The sequence below is a fragment of the Macrobrachium rosenbergii genome, chromosome 9, assembly GCF_040412425.1.
Source record: "Macrobrachium rosenbergii isolate ZJJX-2024 chromosome 9, ASM4041242v1, whole genome shotgun sequence".
NCBI classification, from domain to species: domain Eukaryota; kingdom Metazoa; phylum Arthropoda; class Malacostraca; order Decapoda; family Palaemonidae; genus Macrobrachium; species Macrobrachium rosenbergii.
Genome location: NC_089749.1, coordinates 28,507,216 through 28,522,661, shown reverse-complemented (window position 1 = coordinate 28,522,661; position 15,446 = coordinate 28,507,216). Strand labels below are relative to the sequence as shown.

The following is a 15,446-nucleotide window of genomic DNA, read 5'->3' as shown; positions in this document are numbered from 1 at the left end:
CCAAGGAGTAATTTCCACTTTTCGAGCCCATTAACTTAAGACTGCCATTGGTAAAGCATTTTCTACAACAGACAGTTCTAGAAATTAAGGGAATTTTAATTATAGTTATCCCATCATGCATCAAGATCATGGCAACGGCACAAAAAATGTAACTTATGTGCATAAATGCCATGTAGAAGTAGCACTTGAAATGTGAGCTAAAATCCTCGTTGGCTTTGACGTATCAAACAAAATGGAAAAAAACAGAAACTGCTAAGCTCTAAACTGCTAAGCTCTAGCTAAGTCTAGCAATAAAATATTGGTAAAAAGCTTGGAGAAAAAACAGAGAAATTGCAGTGATCAAATACAATGTTAAGATAATGTGCAGCTGCGTAAGGAATTTGAAATTTCTTTTCTGATAACATTTTTTTATTACGATAAGGCATTTGACAGCATCCACAAACCTATATTATAGAAGGTGTTACATTACTATGGCACTCTCATTGTGTAACTGCAATTGAAATTATTCAAGAATGCAGTAGATGCAAAGTTCATGTTGATGGGGTCTAATCAAGTGACTTTTAGTAAATAGTGGGTGCTAGAGGCAATGTTGTTTTACCTTTGCTTCTTGCCCTCCCCATTAATTTCATAATGAAAAGTGGTAAAAGATGGCTGAAATTAGTACAATACATGGCATCTGAGCTCCTGTGGGCATAGCGTTTGAAGACCCAGACCTACTTGGATGAGAATTATGGGAAGAGTTGCTGGCAATTTATGAAGATCTGTGGATAATAAATGCACAAAGAGATGTCAATAGTAAAATTTCAGAGGTCCCTTGCATCACACAGCACTGGAGGTGGTGGTGATGTGAGGAAACCTCTCGAAGTTAAAAGATTAGGTGAAAAACACATTAATGAAGGTCTAACTGAAGCAAAGTGCCAGAGCTCTGGGGGAAGAACAAAGTATATGGTAAAAAAGCATGGCGGAGGAACCAGAAAAGCTCACTATGAGGTTAGGATATTCTAATATCATCCTGTGAAACTGAAATAGAGGTAATATGTCCGTGGTTCCCTAGTTCATCCTTAGAATCCTTCTTGTATAATGAATTTTTAATAGGAGGAACCAAAAGAATCTGTTGATGGCCAGTACTGTACCTTTCAGTAATTTCATATAAGGTGTTCAAGGTAGAGTTCTTGGACGTTTTCTATCTACTATCTATACTACTAACATACTAACATGTGGCAAGGTTGGAAAACAAACTGAATGAGTATGCTGTGTTGTTAGATCCTTCTCCATGCCTTAGGCCTGTGGTTGCAGAATCCTTTGTTATCTAGCACACTCCATGTGTGGAGTTCAGGCCCATAGCCAGGTTGACATCTAGAGGAGTTCAGTTGGTGTAAGGTGGAACTTTGAAGGAGGGGGGATGGAGGTTGCCTAGGCCCCCAGTGGGGTCCAAGGGCAGAGCCCTGATGGGGGTCCAGGGGCCAAAGACCCCGGAAGCTCCAGTGTTTTAGGAGTACTGTTTGCAATGTACACAATTGTACTTTCCAGAGAGCAAAGCAAGATAAAGATGTATTTGAGTAATTTAATGAAGATAAACATGCACAGAATAAGCCCTAGTCCATATTTGTAATTAGCAAGTCCAGTTGCATTCTGCTTGTCTCTTTTAAAATGGCTTTACAGCCCTTTTAAGGTTTACCTCCTTGTCATAGTGAATATGCAGGAGAGCCAGGGATGTAAGTCTGTCCTCAGTCATGCTGTCACGCATGTATGTGTGAAGGCACCTTATAACACTGGCACCCTGCTCAGATTTGCAGGATGTGACTGGTAGGGTGCATGCAATTTGAAGTAAAATCCTAATGTTGGGGAAAAGGTGTGGGTCAAATTCCTATATTGCTGCTGCTGGGGTAGCAGGCCTGTTTTCACTTGGAGCCCTTGGAAATTTCACCTTTCATCGCATGATCTCTTGGGGTACCAGTTGTGGTAGAGGCAGATCAGAGCTGTATTTTTCAATGGCATCTTTCAGGTTCACTTCTTTTTCACCACAAATGACATAAGGCACAATTCCAAGCAGTGAAATTGCTGTGATTGAGAGTTTAGAAAATCTCTCCTGAAAGTCCAATATGATGTAGTCCAGAAGTGGAATTGCCAGATTCGTTTTATAATGTTCAAAAGGAGCCTTTGTCTGTACAGCACTTCTGTTACTGCCTTTTTGTCAAGCAATACTTTTGTATCCATTTTTGCAACACTGGCCAAGTGGAATTCCAGGTGCTCTGAACCCTCTGAACTCCCTCTGGCTACAGGCCTGGAGGTGGGATCGGGGTATGAATTTCAGCTTCTCAACTTTCCTGCCTGTTGTATGATCCTTACTGTCAAGTACAGTACTGCTGCCAAACATTGGAATCACAGCAGGGTGTAAGCCCTCATAGAGTGCCTTGTCAGAGGATCCCTACAAGGCAAAAGGACTATCTCGCAGGGTACTAGTTAATCCTGTGCTTGGGTTGAAAGACCAAAACTGACAATCCAAAACTAAAGACAACAACTAACTTTAGATATGAAGGTCTGCACCTGCACACCAATGTGTACATTCATGCCCCAAAATTCAATACAGTCACTATCCGACTATTCTTGAATTGTTCGTCAGTTCGTTTTTGTGAAGTGCATAATTTTGGTTGATGTTTACATTCCCGAGTTAAATTGGGAGTCACAGATTATACTATGTTCACTATTTTTAAATCATGCAGTATTATGAAGAGTTACTTTGGATGTTAGAAAGGTAAAAAAAAAAAAAAATTTACACTCATGCAAAATTCAAAATTTAGTATTTTTCTATGCTTTTAAAGTTATGAACTTTAATTTCACAGGAGCAGCATCTGACACTGGAAGTTCACAAAGTAAAGAATGCACACCATCCACTGACAAATATATAAATATTTCCTATGGGGAGAGGAAATATAGAAAATGGGAATTCATCAAAGAACGAATTAAATTGGGAAGATAGAAATAAGTACAAATATTTTACAAGTAAGGACAAGTATTCTACTGATGGCACAAAGAATACATGTTAATGACAAGAATACTCAGGATTACCAGGGAAGGGGTTAAGGAACAGATGCTTCGCCTTCCTTGTGTTCTTCTGTTCTTTGCAAAAATTCTTACTAGCAGAATAGGTGTGCAGAGAAAAATTTGAACTTACAGGTGACAGACGGGAGCACTCCAAGCACAATTTTAACTTGTAACCCCGTTTGTTCATATCTCAATGTTAATAAGTAGGGTGGTGAATGCGGGATTTCCTAACTAATGATGAGAGAAAGCAAGGTTACTTTCATATCTGGTTCATGAGAAAGCGTCCCTGCCGCGCAACGATAAGACTAAGGGCTTTACACATCTCACCTAAATTTGAGTGTTTTGCAAATAATGTGAGGCACAAGCAAAGTTACACTTCTGAGCTGCATTGACAACCTTCTCTAGCAAAATGTTTTAAAGGAAATAAAGGCGCATGCTTACAGCATGGACGCCTTGAGGCTTTAATTTCAAAAACAGTAAAAGCTTGGGAATCAACTCTGTGCACTGACTTTAGCATTCTTGGACATAAGTGTGTTTGGCCTCCTAACACCACAGCATAAATTCTTAACTCCTCTTACCGGTTTAGGTCTGTCCAGGTGGACCCTTAATAGTTCTAAGTGGACATCATAAAGCTGCTTCTTCATTGCCTACCAAGCAGCTAAATTAGGCGCTGTCACAATTCTTGGAAGGGCTCTCACTTGTACGTCTTTTCTCTAAGCAATGGAGAGAGAGAGAGAGAGAGAGAGAGAGAGAGAGAGAGAGAGAGAGAGAGAGAGAGAGATATGTTTCCACTACAACAAAGCCCGTACACAAGAAAGGATTTGAAGCTCACTAATATGCTTATCTGCTGCAAGTGCTAAAAAAGTTTCTTCAAAGTTCTCAAGAGATGCCTTATCCAAAGCTCAAACTGAGGTAACGTTAAATCAAAATTTCAACATAAATCCTGGTGGGAAGATTTGAAATTTCCAGCTCAAAGGATTGAAAGTTATTTCACCTTTAAATCATGAGTGATATTCCAGTTAGCATGATGCAGAACTGAAGACAACATAAATCAACATCCTTTGATCGCTGGGACTGCTTTGCATACCTGAGATACCAGAGAACTTGATCAGGATATCTATAGTGGCATGGGTGGTGGACATCCATCTGGACAAGCACTAAGATAAAAAAAAATCGACCACGGTTATTGATACAGTCTGACAGAGGGCAGCAATCAAGCTGTAGTGCTAAGAATGAAATACAGAATTCAAAAGTACTTCCACCTCACAGTTAGGCCAAAGCACCTTACCAATGAGAGAAACATTCACTTCCTTGGTACAAGAACTTTAAACTTGCACAATGCACAGAAGACAGTGAAAGACCGATATAAGTCCTAATACAGCTCCAAGCAGCTTCATAAAACTCGAAACCAATGTAGTGGCATCCCAAGAACCAGTTGTTTTAGATTAAGTCAGCAACACGCTGGCACATCACCTCGGTTGGTTGGTTCCTAAGCGCTCACTCCACAAACACAGTTGCGAGCACACTACAATGTGCATGTTAGGTGCAAAGCTACTTAACTTTAAATTGTTACTAACTTTTTCTATCGCCTGTTAAACCCTTTTCCAAAAGGCACTGAATTTTCTTGATAACATGCCTTACCATAATCAGTGTGAACTTTACTCCTTTAACCCACGAACGGCGGCGCGGCGCTAAAATCGACGCTTTATGTGCTACTAAGATGCGATCGTCGATTTCAGCGATGCTTTAATTTCAAATCACGCAGGCAAGAACAGGTGGTGTTGGAGGCGGGGTTTATGATGTCATAAGGGTAAGTAAACCATTCAGAACACAGATAAGAAAACAGTATTGCCACAATGCCTCAATTTTTTTAAATGAGATGATAATACGCTTGCGCAACTTTTGGCCAGTTTCCGTGGTTTTTTCTTTGCATGACTGCGGTTTGTGAAATTTACTTTTTTATGTGATTTATTGATATAATTACATAATAATGGCGAATGAAAGAAGTGATAGTGATTGGTCACTTAGTGACAATGATTTTGACATAAGTCAGGGTTCTGAAAATGATAGCGTAAGTGAGGAATATGATGCTGAAAGTGATAGTGATACTGATATCGGTGATTATGATCATGCATCCGTCTGGACACAAGCCTACCCGCCGGAAGACACTAGTTCTGGCACGAAATTAGTTTTTACAGAAAGACATACAGGACCAATTAGTGTGCCTCCAAGAAATTCCCAGCCCATTCAATACCTTTATTTGTTCCTGACTGACAATGTCATTGATAATATTGTAAAACAAAGGAACAAATATGCAGCTGACGTACTTGCAACCAAAACTGAATGGATTGCTTCTCACAAGCGCAGCCGATTTCGTCGCTGGAACCCTGTGACTGAGGACAAAATAAAAAAATGTTTAGGATTGAATTTGTTGATGGGACTTATTCGTGTAAAGGATGAAAGAGAGTATTGGTCTACCTGTCGGGAAACCCGTATACCTTTTTTTCCAGAGACAATGTCACGCGATGATTTTCTCCTTATTAGTAGATTTTTCCATGTTAGTGACAGTTCAAAAGTAAAACCTCGAGGTGATCCAAACTTTGATCCATGGCATAAAATACGCCCATTTTTGGATTCTTGTAATGAATTATTCAAAAAACACTACAAGCCAAAGGAGACCGTGTCTATTGATGAAAGTATGATTGGCATGTGAAACAGATTTGCGTATATTCAGTATATGCCAAATAAACGCCATAGTAGGTACGGAATAAAGAAATTTGAGCTACGTGAAGCAGATACTGGTTATGTTTCTCATACTGACTTGTACTCAGGCAGGGATTTCTATGCTTCTGGTTCAGAAAAGGGATTGTCTCATACAGTTGTTACGAGTATCATGGAAAAGAGTCGGCTCTTGAATAAAGGTTATCATTTGGTGACGGACAATTTTTATACAAAGGTGCCATTAGCCGAAGCATTGCTTGAGAACAAAACATCACTGACAGGCACTATTCGTATAAACTCGAAGGGACTGCCACAAATCTTGAAGAAAGAAAAAATGAAAGTTGGAGAGCCTTTATATGTGAGAAAAGGTCAGCTTCTTACGTGTGGGTTCAAAGAAAAAGCTACTCGAAGCCTGTGTATCTGCTGTCCTCCTATGCTCATGCAGAAAACATAACTTTGCAAAAAAGACACGGGGAAGTGGTAAAGCCAAAAGTGATAAATGACTACAACATCGGTATGGGAGGAGTAGATCTCAGTGACAAAAAGCTATACCAGTATGCTGCGCAAAGACCATCAAGACGGTACTGGAAAAAGATCTTCTCCAACTTGCTGGATATCGCTGTTTTGGATGCATATATAATGTATCAGCAAAATACTGATAAGCCAGTGAAAAGAAGCGAATTCCTTCGTTTGATTGTTGCATGCTTGTGCTGCAACGAAGAAAGATTTTATCCTCTCATTCCAGCATCTCCATCTACTAGCCGCTCACTCTCAGGTGTGACATCTCCTGCTTCTGGTGGTAGCAAATCAATCAAGCCTTTCACCTGGTCGTCGAGGTATCAGTGCTTGGTCCAGAGCATAAATATGCAAGATTGGATGGCACAAAACTGAGACTGTGCAGTTTGCCCAAAGCATACAAAGCACTGGTGCCCAGGATGCAATGTTGGCATTCACGAGGGATGCTGGCACCAGCTGCAGCATTACTTCCGTGCCAAGGGGCGTCCAAAACGGAAGTCTGAAGATGAGTAGAGGATGAAAACATGTACATAGTGTATATATGTAAATAAGGTTAGTAAAAGTTCTATATACTTTCATTAGGGCACTTAGTAATAGAAATGTTGATAGTGCTGTAACAACTAATTGCAAGAGGATGATTCTCTTTTGAAACTCGGTGTGAGATGGTTTCGTTAAATGTCTAATACCTGTTGAGCTACTAGTTATATATGCCTGAATTTTTTTCTCCAACTTCTAAGATAAATTTAGCTCTTGTTCATTCATGAAATGATGAAAAAGCATGACCTGTATAAGTGTTTGGTCGACAAAGTTGAAAATGAAAAAAAAAAAAAAATTTCCTTTACATTTCACAATATATATATGTTCTCTTTGCAAAAAAAATATATTTTTTTATTGCCGTATAATCACCATTTTCTGGCGATTCCAATGGTATATAAAACATTACTATTCTTATGAAAATAATCTGATAAGGAAATTTCCGAAGAGAAAAAAAAAAATTAGTGAAATAGGCGTCGCATTTTAGCAGCATACGCGCCGCCGCTCGTGGGTTAAACAGGAACCAATGGTCAATGGATTCATCTTCTGCAAAAGGGAATGAAAGCAGAAGGGTGAAGGGCACAGACTTTGGCCCCAAGACATAGAAGAAAGAAGAAGAAAGAAAGAAAAAAAAAAAAAAGAGGAGGAGGAGGAGAAACATTTAGTTTGCACAAACTTGTTCCTACACTGCCTAATGCTTTCATCTCTGCTTGCTGCAGATGACAATCCAAAAACAAAACAAGTACAATTCAGAGAGGAGAAAATCAGCCAGCAATAGTATAAATTATTAATGCTGATTCCCACCATCTGTGCAAAGACATGGCATGAAGAATTCTCACAAGAATGTAAACATTCCAACACCACCTGGCTGGAAACAGGTGATGACAGAGATTTTCCTAGCAGATTAGCCAAGTGTTATTTTGAATGCCAATTGCACCTAATGGCACAAAGATATAAGCTAACTTTAACAATAGGTAATATTCATTTTCAAAAATTCCTATTAAACCATCTTGGGTGCATAATCCCATTTGGTGCTACCTACCTTTCCTGTTTCAAAGGAATATTACATGTTTCAAGGGAATATGACTCACCTCATAACCTTTTAAGACTACTCTTGAAAATTCAGCTTTGTTTATGTTTCATGGTGGCATGATCTCTTTAGCAAAAAGAAACTGACAGGAATTATAAATGATTGGGAATTTTCCTCCTTTTACATGTGCAAAGCTGACTGTTATGTTACAGGTAAACAAGAATATAAAAAATTTTTAAATATGATTTAATTAACCCTTAAGGGATGGGCTAAATATATATCAACCACATCCCAGACTTGGCAAACTTTAAGGTTGGCCAATTTAAGAAAAAAATACATCAATGGAAAGATATGCAAATGCACATGGTATAAGAAAAAAATTCTAAAAATTTTTCCGTACTTTCCACGGAAAGCTGAAAGTGACTACAGTACAGTACAGTATTTACAACCTTCTGTGGGGCCTCTTTTACGAGACATTCGTAAAAATATGTTAATTTTATCAAGTTATGCATGTTTTTTCTATTTTATTTTATTCTGCAAAATTATAATCATAGCTCACACAATATAACAGATCAGAACTAAAATCAGTAACAAATTCTGAGTATATTTCTCGTAAATGTTTATGAAATTTACTTAGATGGGGGAGATGCAATAACTTTTTGTGAGGTATTCATGTTTTTTCTAATATTTCTTTGCAAAATTACAATTATAGCTGACATACTATCATAAAAGATAAGAACTAAAACCAACAGCAATCCCTGGGTATATTTATGAGCAAATAAATAAAGACATCCTGGAGCTGCAAAGAGGCAGTGCATCCTCCTCTAAAATCTCAAGGTATACTAAACTATCTCTCTCCCGTGCCGAGGTAATATGTTGCCATAAGTCATTTATGGACCATTTAAGTGCTATGAACCTCTTTCCTGCTAAATTCAATCAAACAGTATGGCGCATAATATTAATACTCATATGGGGATTCCCATCCACTAAGGGCTAAAATGCTCTAAAAAGTAAAAAATAATTTTTCGAGATACACCAGGAATTTTAGTTAATCATGTCTACAAAATTAAAAGCATGGGCCCCAAACATGGAAGGAAATGCTACAAGAAATTAAAAAAATTTCTTGTAGCATTTCCTTCCATGTTTAGGGCCAAGATTTTATTTTTGTAGACATGATTAATTGCAAGAAAATCCTGGTCTCAAAAAATTCTTTTCTGAGTTCAGTCCCGTGTCAGCCGGTGAAATTCCATTACAGCACGAATTTCTAGGTATAAAAATGCTAGATATACCAGAGAAAAAGAGCTTTCAGGAAAGCTGGGGTTACTACCCCCAGTCGAGCGTCTTCTAGGAAGACGTCGGTATAAGGAAGGGGTGAGTGAAATACCACTACCACGGAAACATACTCGAAAGATCTCTCCTTATCAAAACCCCCAGAACAGAGCGGTGAGCCGTTACAGCCCCCTACACTCAACACCCGCCAGAACGGCGACACCAGCGCCACCTACCTCATTCCATTTTCTAGCACGTGATTGCGACCTTTTCCTTTGTGTGCTCGTGCCCCTTTTTTGGTTTATTTTCATCTTCGCCATGTCATCGAGCAGCTTTACCATCTCCAAGTTAAGTACCATCTTCTTGTGGGGTTTTGTTCTATTTTTGGCTGTTATGGTCTCGTCTTTTCATAAATATTGAGATCTTATTATGACGCCACAGCGTCCCTCCGCCAGCCATGTCGACCGATCGGGAGGCGACCCCATCAGTTCTTTTCTGTTGGGGTTGTCTCCTTGTCGTTATAGATGTAATTTTGCCCCTTGGTTCCCATCCTGGTGGGTTCCCTGCGGTGGCTCCCCCCTTTTTTCTCGAAATTTCGTATCATTGGCCTGTCGGCCTTTGTGAGGGTGATGCCCCGTCCAGGTACCCCCAGGTTGGGTTCCTTATTATTTTTGGTCTCTATTAGGCTAATTATTTTATTCTTCGAGATGGTGCTCTCTTTTTATTTTATTTTATTCTTTGTTTACCTCCTCGGGGTGGCGGCAGCCTCGGATCTAACCGCTTCCCCGAGGTAGGCTACGCACCCTATTGAGCACATTTTTGTTCCCATTTTTATGTGTGATGGTTATTTAGTGGAGTAGGCTTGTTTTGCTTCCATCCCCTTGCCCTTGGTGTGGAGATCATCAGGCTGAGGGAGTTTTGGTTGCTGTTTCCTCCAGGGTCGTTTTTTGGTGGGCAGAGTGAGCCCTTAGTTCTCTTCCTTCATTTGGGGAATAGAGTTCTTTGGATGTGTTTCCTCTAGGCTAGTCGCCTCCTTGCCCCCTCTTCTCGATCCCGGTTGGTTCTCGGCACAAAATCTCTCCCTGTTGCTTCCTCCTCCCCTCCGCACTCCTTCCATTTTCCTAGCCTATACTAGGTTAGGTCCCTATTAGGCTTCGCCTAGGAAGGAGTCGGGCATCGGGCTGGGTAGCTTCCCTTAGTAGTAGGTTACCCTCCCAAGTTTCATTTTCTTGGAGTGGTGTATGTGTGCAGTTGAGCGGGTGATATGTTTTTCCCCTGTCTCCTGTTCCCTTTCTTCGTAGCCTACCTCTCTCCCCTCCACCCCCTCACCACCCCCTCCAGCCTTGCTCTACTCGTGCGGGGTGACGCTAGATGGCGTTTTCTCCGAGTTCAGGGACTCCTCCATTTGGTAGAGGATTCGCTCCTCCCATACAGTCCCTAGCATCGCTGTGTTGGTGTTGGTGGTTCGTTAGCTCGAACGTGTTCGACACTCTATCCCACACTTCTTTTCTCCCGTCGGGTTACGTGGATAGGGTAATATATAATTGTTCGGCTTATGTTATGAACATACGAGCATCTTGCCCACCTTGTTTCTCCGGCGGGAAGTAAGTGAGGAAGGGATTTATATTATATAAGGGGAGCGGATCCCTCCGGTCTCCGAGTATTTACCCTTGTACCGTCACTTGTTTAATGTTATTGTTTATGAATATACATATTTAAATAAGTGTGTTTATCTAACGGAGTACTCTCCTCATTTATATATATATACGTGAGTCCGGTTCTACACCCGGGGGCTCCATGCGTTATTTTTACTGGCAGCCCTTGTGGTGAGTTCTTGTTGTCTCATTCCTTTCATTCCCGGAGTATTCCGGGGTCTGGAAGCTTTTACCTTCCACTCTGTGTATTTTAGAGCTTATTGGCCTAGTTTATGATAAGGGAGTTCTTCTCCCGGAGTATTCCGGTTGTAGTCGAATTTCCGGCCTTGCCGGCTTTAGATTGCTTAGAGTGGTGGGTTCATGTACTTTTTCTACTTACAGACTGTTCGCTGTGAGGAGCCAGGGTGTACCGCTTCACTCCAACAACCCCACGGTCACGTGGTGTGCCGGACCCACGCTGGTTGTGCGGTCCGGCTCGACGACCTGGTAGTTTGGCACCCTGATGGTTGTGAGGTTTGCTTCGCTTTATGCGCAACCGTCCAGGATGAGTCGGTAAGTGACAGTCTTCCTCCGTTTTACGCTCCTCATATTGTATATTGTTTACGAGGTTCCCGGACTGTTTTTTTCGTTCTTGGCTAATTGTTGGTTTTCTTGCAGGCGGACGAGTCTTCCAAGAAGTCTGCCTTGGAATCCCTCCGGGCCTGGGTGGCTGGGTTTGGCAGGAATGTTCCGTCGGGGAAGCCCCTACGTCCTCGATGCTAAGTTGAGGGACCTGCTCTACCCCCGGCGCACGGGTGGCGGCCGCAGTGCCAGAAGATCTTGCCACCCCATCATCCAGCAGATCCGGGATGCGACCCAGCCACCCCAAGTGGATATCCTCTACGCTGAGGTTTCGGAGGACGTCGCCACCTTAGACTTAGACCTGGAACCCATGAACACTGAACAGGACCAGGTGGTAAGTAGCGAGGTAGGTGAGGTTGTTGGGGCGGGCCCCCCCTTTTTGACTCCCCAGCTTCATCTATTTCTTCATTTGCAGGTTTTGTGAAGTCTTCCTCCTTGGGTGATAGAGCTCCGTCTGCTATCCCCAAGTTGAAGTTGAAGACTTCATGGAAGGCGAAGGGCTATAAGTCCTCGTCCTCCAAGAAGGCATCGCCCTTCCCCCCGTCGAAGGCTAAGGTCTCAGCACCTGTAGCCTCCAGGAGCAAGTCTGGTTCCTCCGGCAAAGGCGCGAGTAAGAGGGCTGCAAAACCAAGCCCTCCTCGCCAGCCTGCCTTCGACGCAGAGGCCTTTGCGAACCAACTTTTCAAAAAGTTCACGGAGGATTTGGACACGAGATTCACCAAAATCTCCAAAAAGTTGGCCAGTCATGATAATATACTGGCGGGAATGGCTCGCCCACCCCCAGCCGAACCCCAGTATGTCATCCCCGACACAGCGGACCTCCCGCCATTCGATGTCGGTAACCCTGGCGTTTAAATCAACATGATGGCAAACTCACGAAAGGTCTTGGCATGAGACGGTTGGAGGAATTGGAATTCTTCCCCGCCGATCTCTTGCCCCCCTACCCAGGCTTTGTGAGATTAACGGAGGAAGCATGGATTCGGTCGGATAAGGTTCCTAGGGAGACTGTCATCGTCCCTAGGGACCAAGCTCAGTCGGCTCTCCTGCGCACTCTGACGGAGTGGCAGGCAGAAAATACGAAGTTGACTCCTTTCAAGGGCAACTTCACAATGTTTGCCCTGGGAGACAACCTGCCCACCCCTTGCTTGAACAAAGTCGCTCTGGCTACGGCCCGAGCGTGCTTTGAAGGTAATCCGTTACCGCAGCTGAGGGAAACAGACCCCACTTCCCTGGTATTCCCAGGAAGTGACGAGTTCTGGTGGACGCCCGTCCACTTTCACTGTCGGAAAACTGGACCCCTTCTGTGCTTCCTCACAGTTCAGTGAGCAGCTCCCCAAGCTGCCGGAATCTTTGTTAAAGGCGGAGTTTGATGCCCGGACTAAGTTAGCCCGGTCCTTGAACTCCGTCTGCCTTACGGAAGCTACTGCCGTCTCCTGAGCGGACGAGCCATTTTTTCAAGTCTTGGCTAAGTCCCTGCTAGCTGGCTTTCAGTCTGACCTTTTCGAGTTCATCATGGCCAGACTGGAATGCAGAAAGTTCATTTTTGCCGATGCCACTATCCGTCACGAGCCTAACAAGCTCGTTAAGAGCTCGATCTGGGGGCCTAACCTCTTCCCAGAAGAAGAGGTTACGAATGTTATGGCCGAGGCTACAAGGGCCAACCAGAGTCTCGCTCTCGCTGGGGCATTTCTGCCTACAAGCGCAAGACCCCAGAATCTGGCGGCCCCAGACGAGAGGAGGTAAACGTTTCAGGAGGCATAAGAGGCCCCACCATCAGGCGGTAGTTCAAGCCGTCCCGGTCTCGGCAGTGGCACAGCCCTCCACCTCCAAGGCTCACCCCAACAATATGTGCTGGTCCAACCAGCTCATTCCTTGCTGCGCCCTCGTATGTTGCTTCGCCAGCATTCAACCCCACCTATGAGGGCCGTGGATACTTTCACGGCCTTAATAGGATCGCAAGGGGGGGAAGAGGCAGAGCCCCTCATAGAGGAAAACCCAACACCACCCCAAGAGGAAGGCCTGGACGTGGTAGAGGGAACAAACCCGCTCCCTCCCACTGAGAGAACACAGGTAGGTGGTCGCCTGTATTGGTTCAGGGACCAATGGACCTTCAGCCCTTGGGCACACAGCATTGTGTCCAAAGGACTAGGATGGAGCTGGATCAAGAACCCTCCTCCTCTAACCAGGTTTTACCAGCCACCCTCATCAATCCTACAGGATTACGTGACAGAATTGCTCAACAAACAAGCAATAAAGAAAGTAAGGCACCTAAAGTTTCAAGGCAGGTTATTCACTGTTCCCAAAAAAGACTCCGATCAGCAAAGAGTGATCCTGGATCTGTCGCGTCTAAATCTCTACATAAAATGCGACAAATTTCGCATGCTTACGGTAGCTCAGGTACGGACTCTACTTCCGCGTGGAGCCGTCACCACCTCTATCGATCTTTCAGACGCTTATTATCACGTCCGATTGCGCGGAACTTCTCTCAGTTCCTCGGTTTCAGACTCGGGAATCAAGCCTACTCCTTCAGGGTCATGCCCTTCAGTCTAAACATTGCGCCCAGGGTATTCACCAAGCTGGCGGACACGGTAGTGCAACAACTCCGGTCCCGAGGGATATCCCTAGCAGCGTACTTCTAGACGATTGGATAATTTGGGCACCAACAGTTCCGGAGTGTCAGAAGGCTACGTCCATAGTCATCAACTTCCTGGAGTCGTTAGGGTTTTCAACTGAACAGAGAAGTCCGCCTGACTCCGGAGTCCCGGTTTCAGTGGCTGGGTCTCCAGTGGGATCTGTCCTCTCACACATTATCTCTCCCACCCTCCCAAGAGGAAAGAGATAGCATCTCTCACCAGGAAATTTCTCAAAAATCAATCGGCATCCCGCCGATCCCAAGAAAGAGTCCTTGTGTCTCTTCAATTTGCCTCAGTGACAGACCTGCTCTTAAAAGCGAAACTAAAAGACAAACAGAGTGTGGCGGAGTCAAGCCAATGTCAAGCTCAGAGACAAGGTCTCCTCTATTCCTCGAATCTTAAAAACAAGACTGCAGCCTTGGACCACAGTCAGAGGACTGTCCAAATCAGTTCCGCTTCAATTTCCCCCTCCGGCACTAGTTGTTCACACAGACGCTTCCCTAAGCGGCTGGGGGGGATATTCACCAAAACAGAAAGTACAAGGAACGTGGTCCACAATGTTTCAGCAGTTCCATATAAACACCCTGGAAGCTATGGCGGTCTTTCTAACTCTAAAGAAAATCCGCCCCCCCAACCGGATTCATATCAGGCTGGTATTGACAGCGCAGTGGTAGTTCATTGCATCAACAGGGCGGCTCCAAATCAGGTCGAGTAAACCAAGTAATGGTTGCTATCTTCTCCCTGGCGAACAAGCACGGCTGGCACCTGTCAGCCACCCACCTAGCGGGGGTACGGAACGTGGTGGCGGATTCCCTGTCCAGAGCTACTCCGTTGGAGACGGAGTGGTCCCTGGACGGGGAGTCTTTCAAATGGATTTGCCGCCGGGTTCCGGGTCTCCAAGTGGATCTGTTCGCGACGGAGAGCAACTTCAAGCTCCCCTGTTACGTGGCCCCGAACCTGGACCCTCAGGCGTACGCCACAGACGCAATGACAGTAGATTGGAACAATTGGGAGAAAATTTATCTGTTCCCTCCAATAAATTTACTGCTGAAAGTATTACACAAACTCAGGACATTCAAAGGTCAACCAGCCCTAGTAGCCCCTATTGGCCGAAGAGCAATTGGTTCCTCTTTCTTCAGGAACTGGGATTATGGAGTCTTCGATTCCCAAGCCCATACTGACCCAGACAGTACAAACCAAGACTGTGTCAGCTTCCTCAAGAATTCAGAATGCCCTAGTTTTATGGACTTTATAAAATTCGCAGCCCAAAAGGAGCAAACATTGACCCTGTCAACACTCTGTTTTTAGAATCAGATAAAAGAGATTCTACTCTTAGACAGTATGACTCAGCAGTCAAAAAATTAGCCTCCTTCCTGAAAGCATCTGAAGCCAAAATCATGACGACTAATTTAGGAGTTTCTT

At 43.6% G+C, this 15,446-nt stretch overlaps 1 protein-coding gene across 3 annotated transcripts in view; it reads right to left on the bottom strand.

The window, feature by feature from the left end:
* LOC136841655 (juvenile hormone esterase-like) overlaps positions 1-15,446 on the bottom strand; it is a 302,032-nt gene that overhangs the window by 185,085 nt on the left and 101,501 nt on the right. The gene's annotated exons all lie outside the window — the stretch shown is intronic.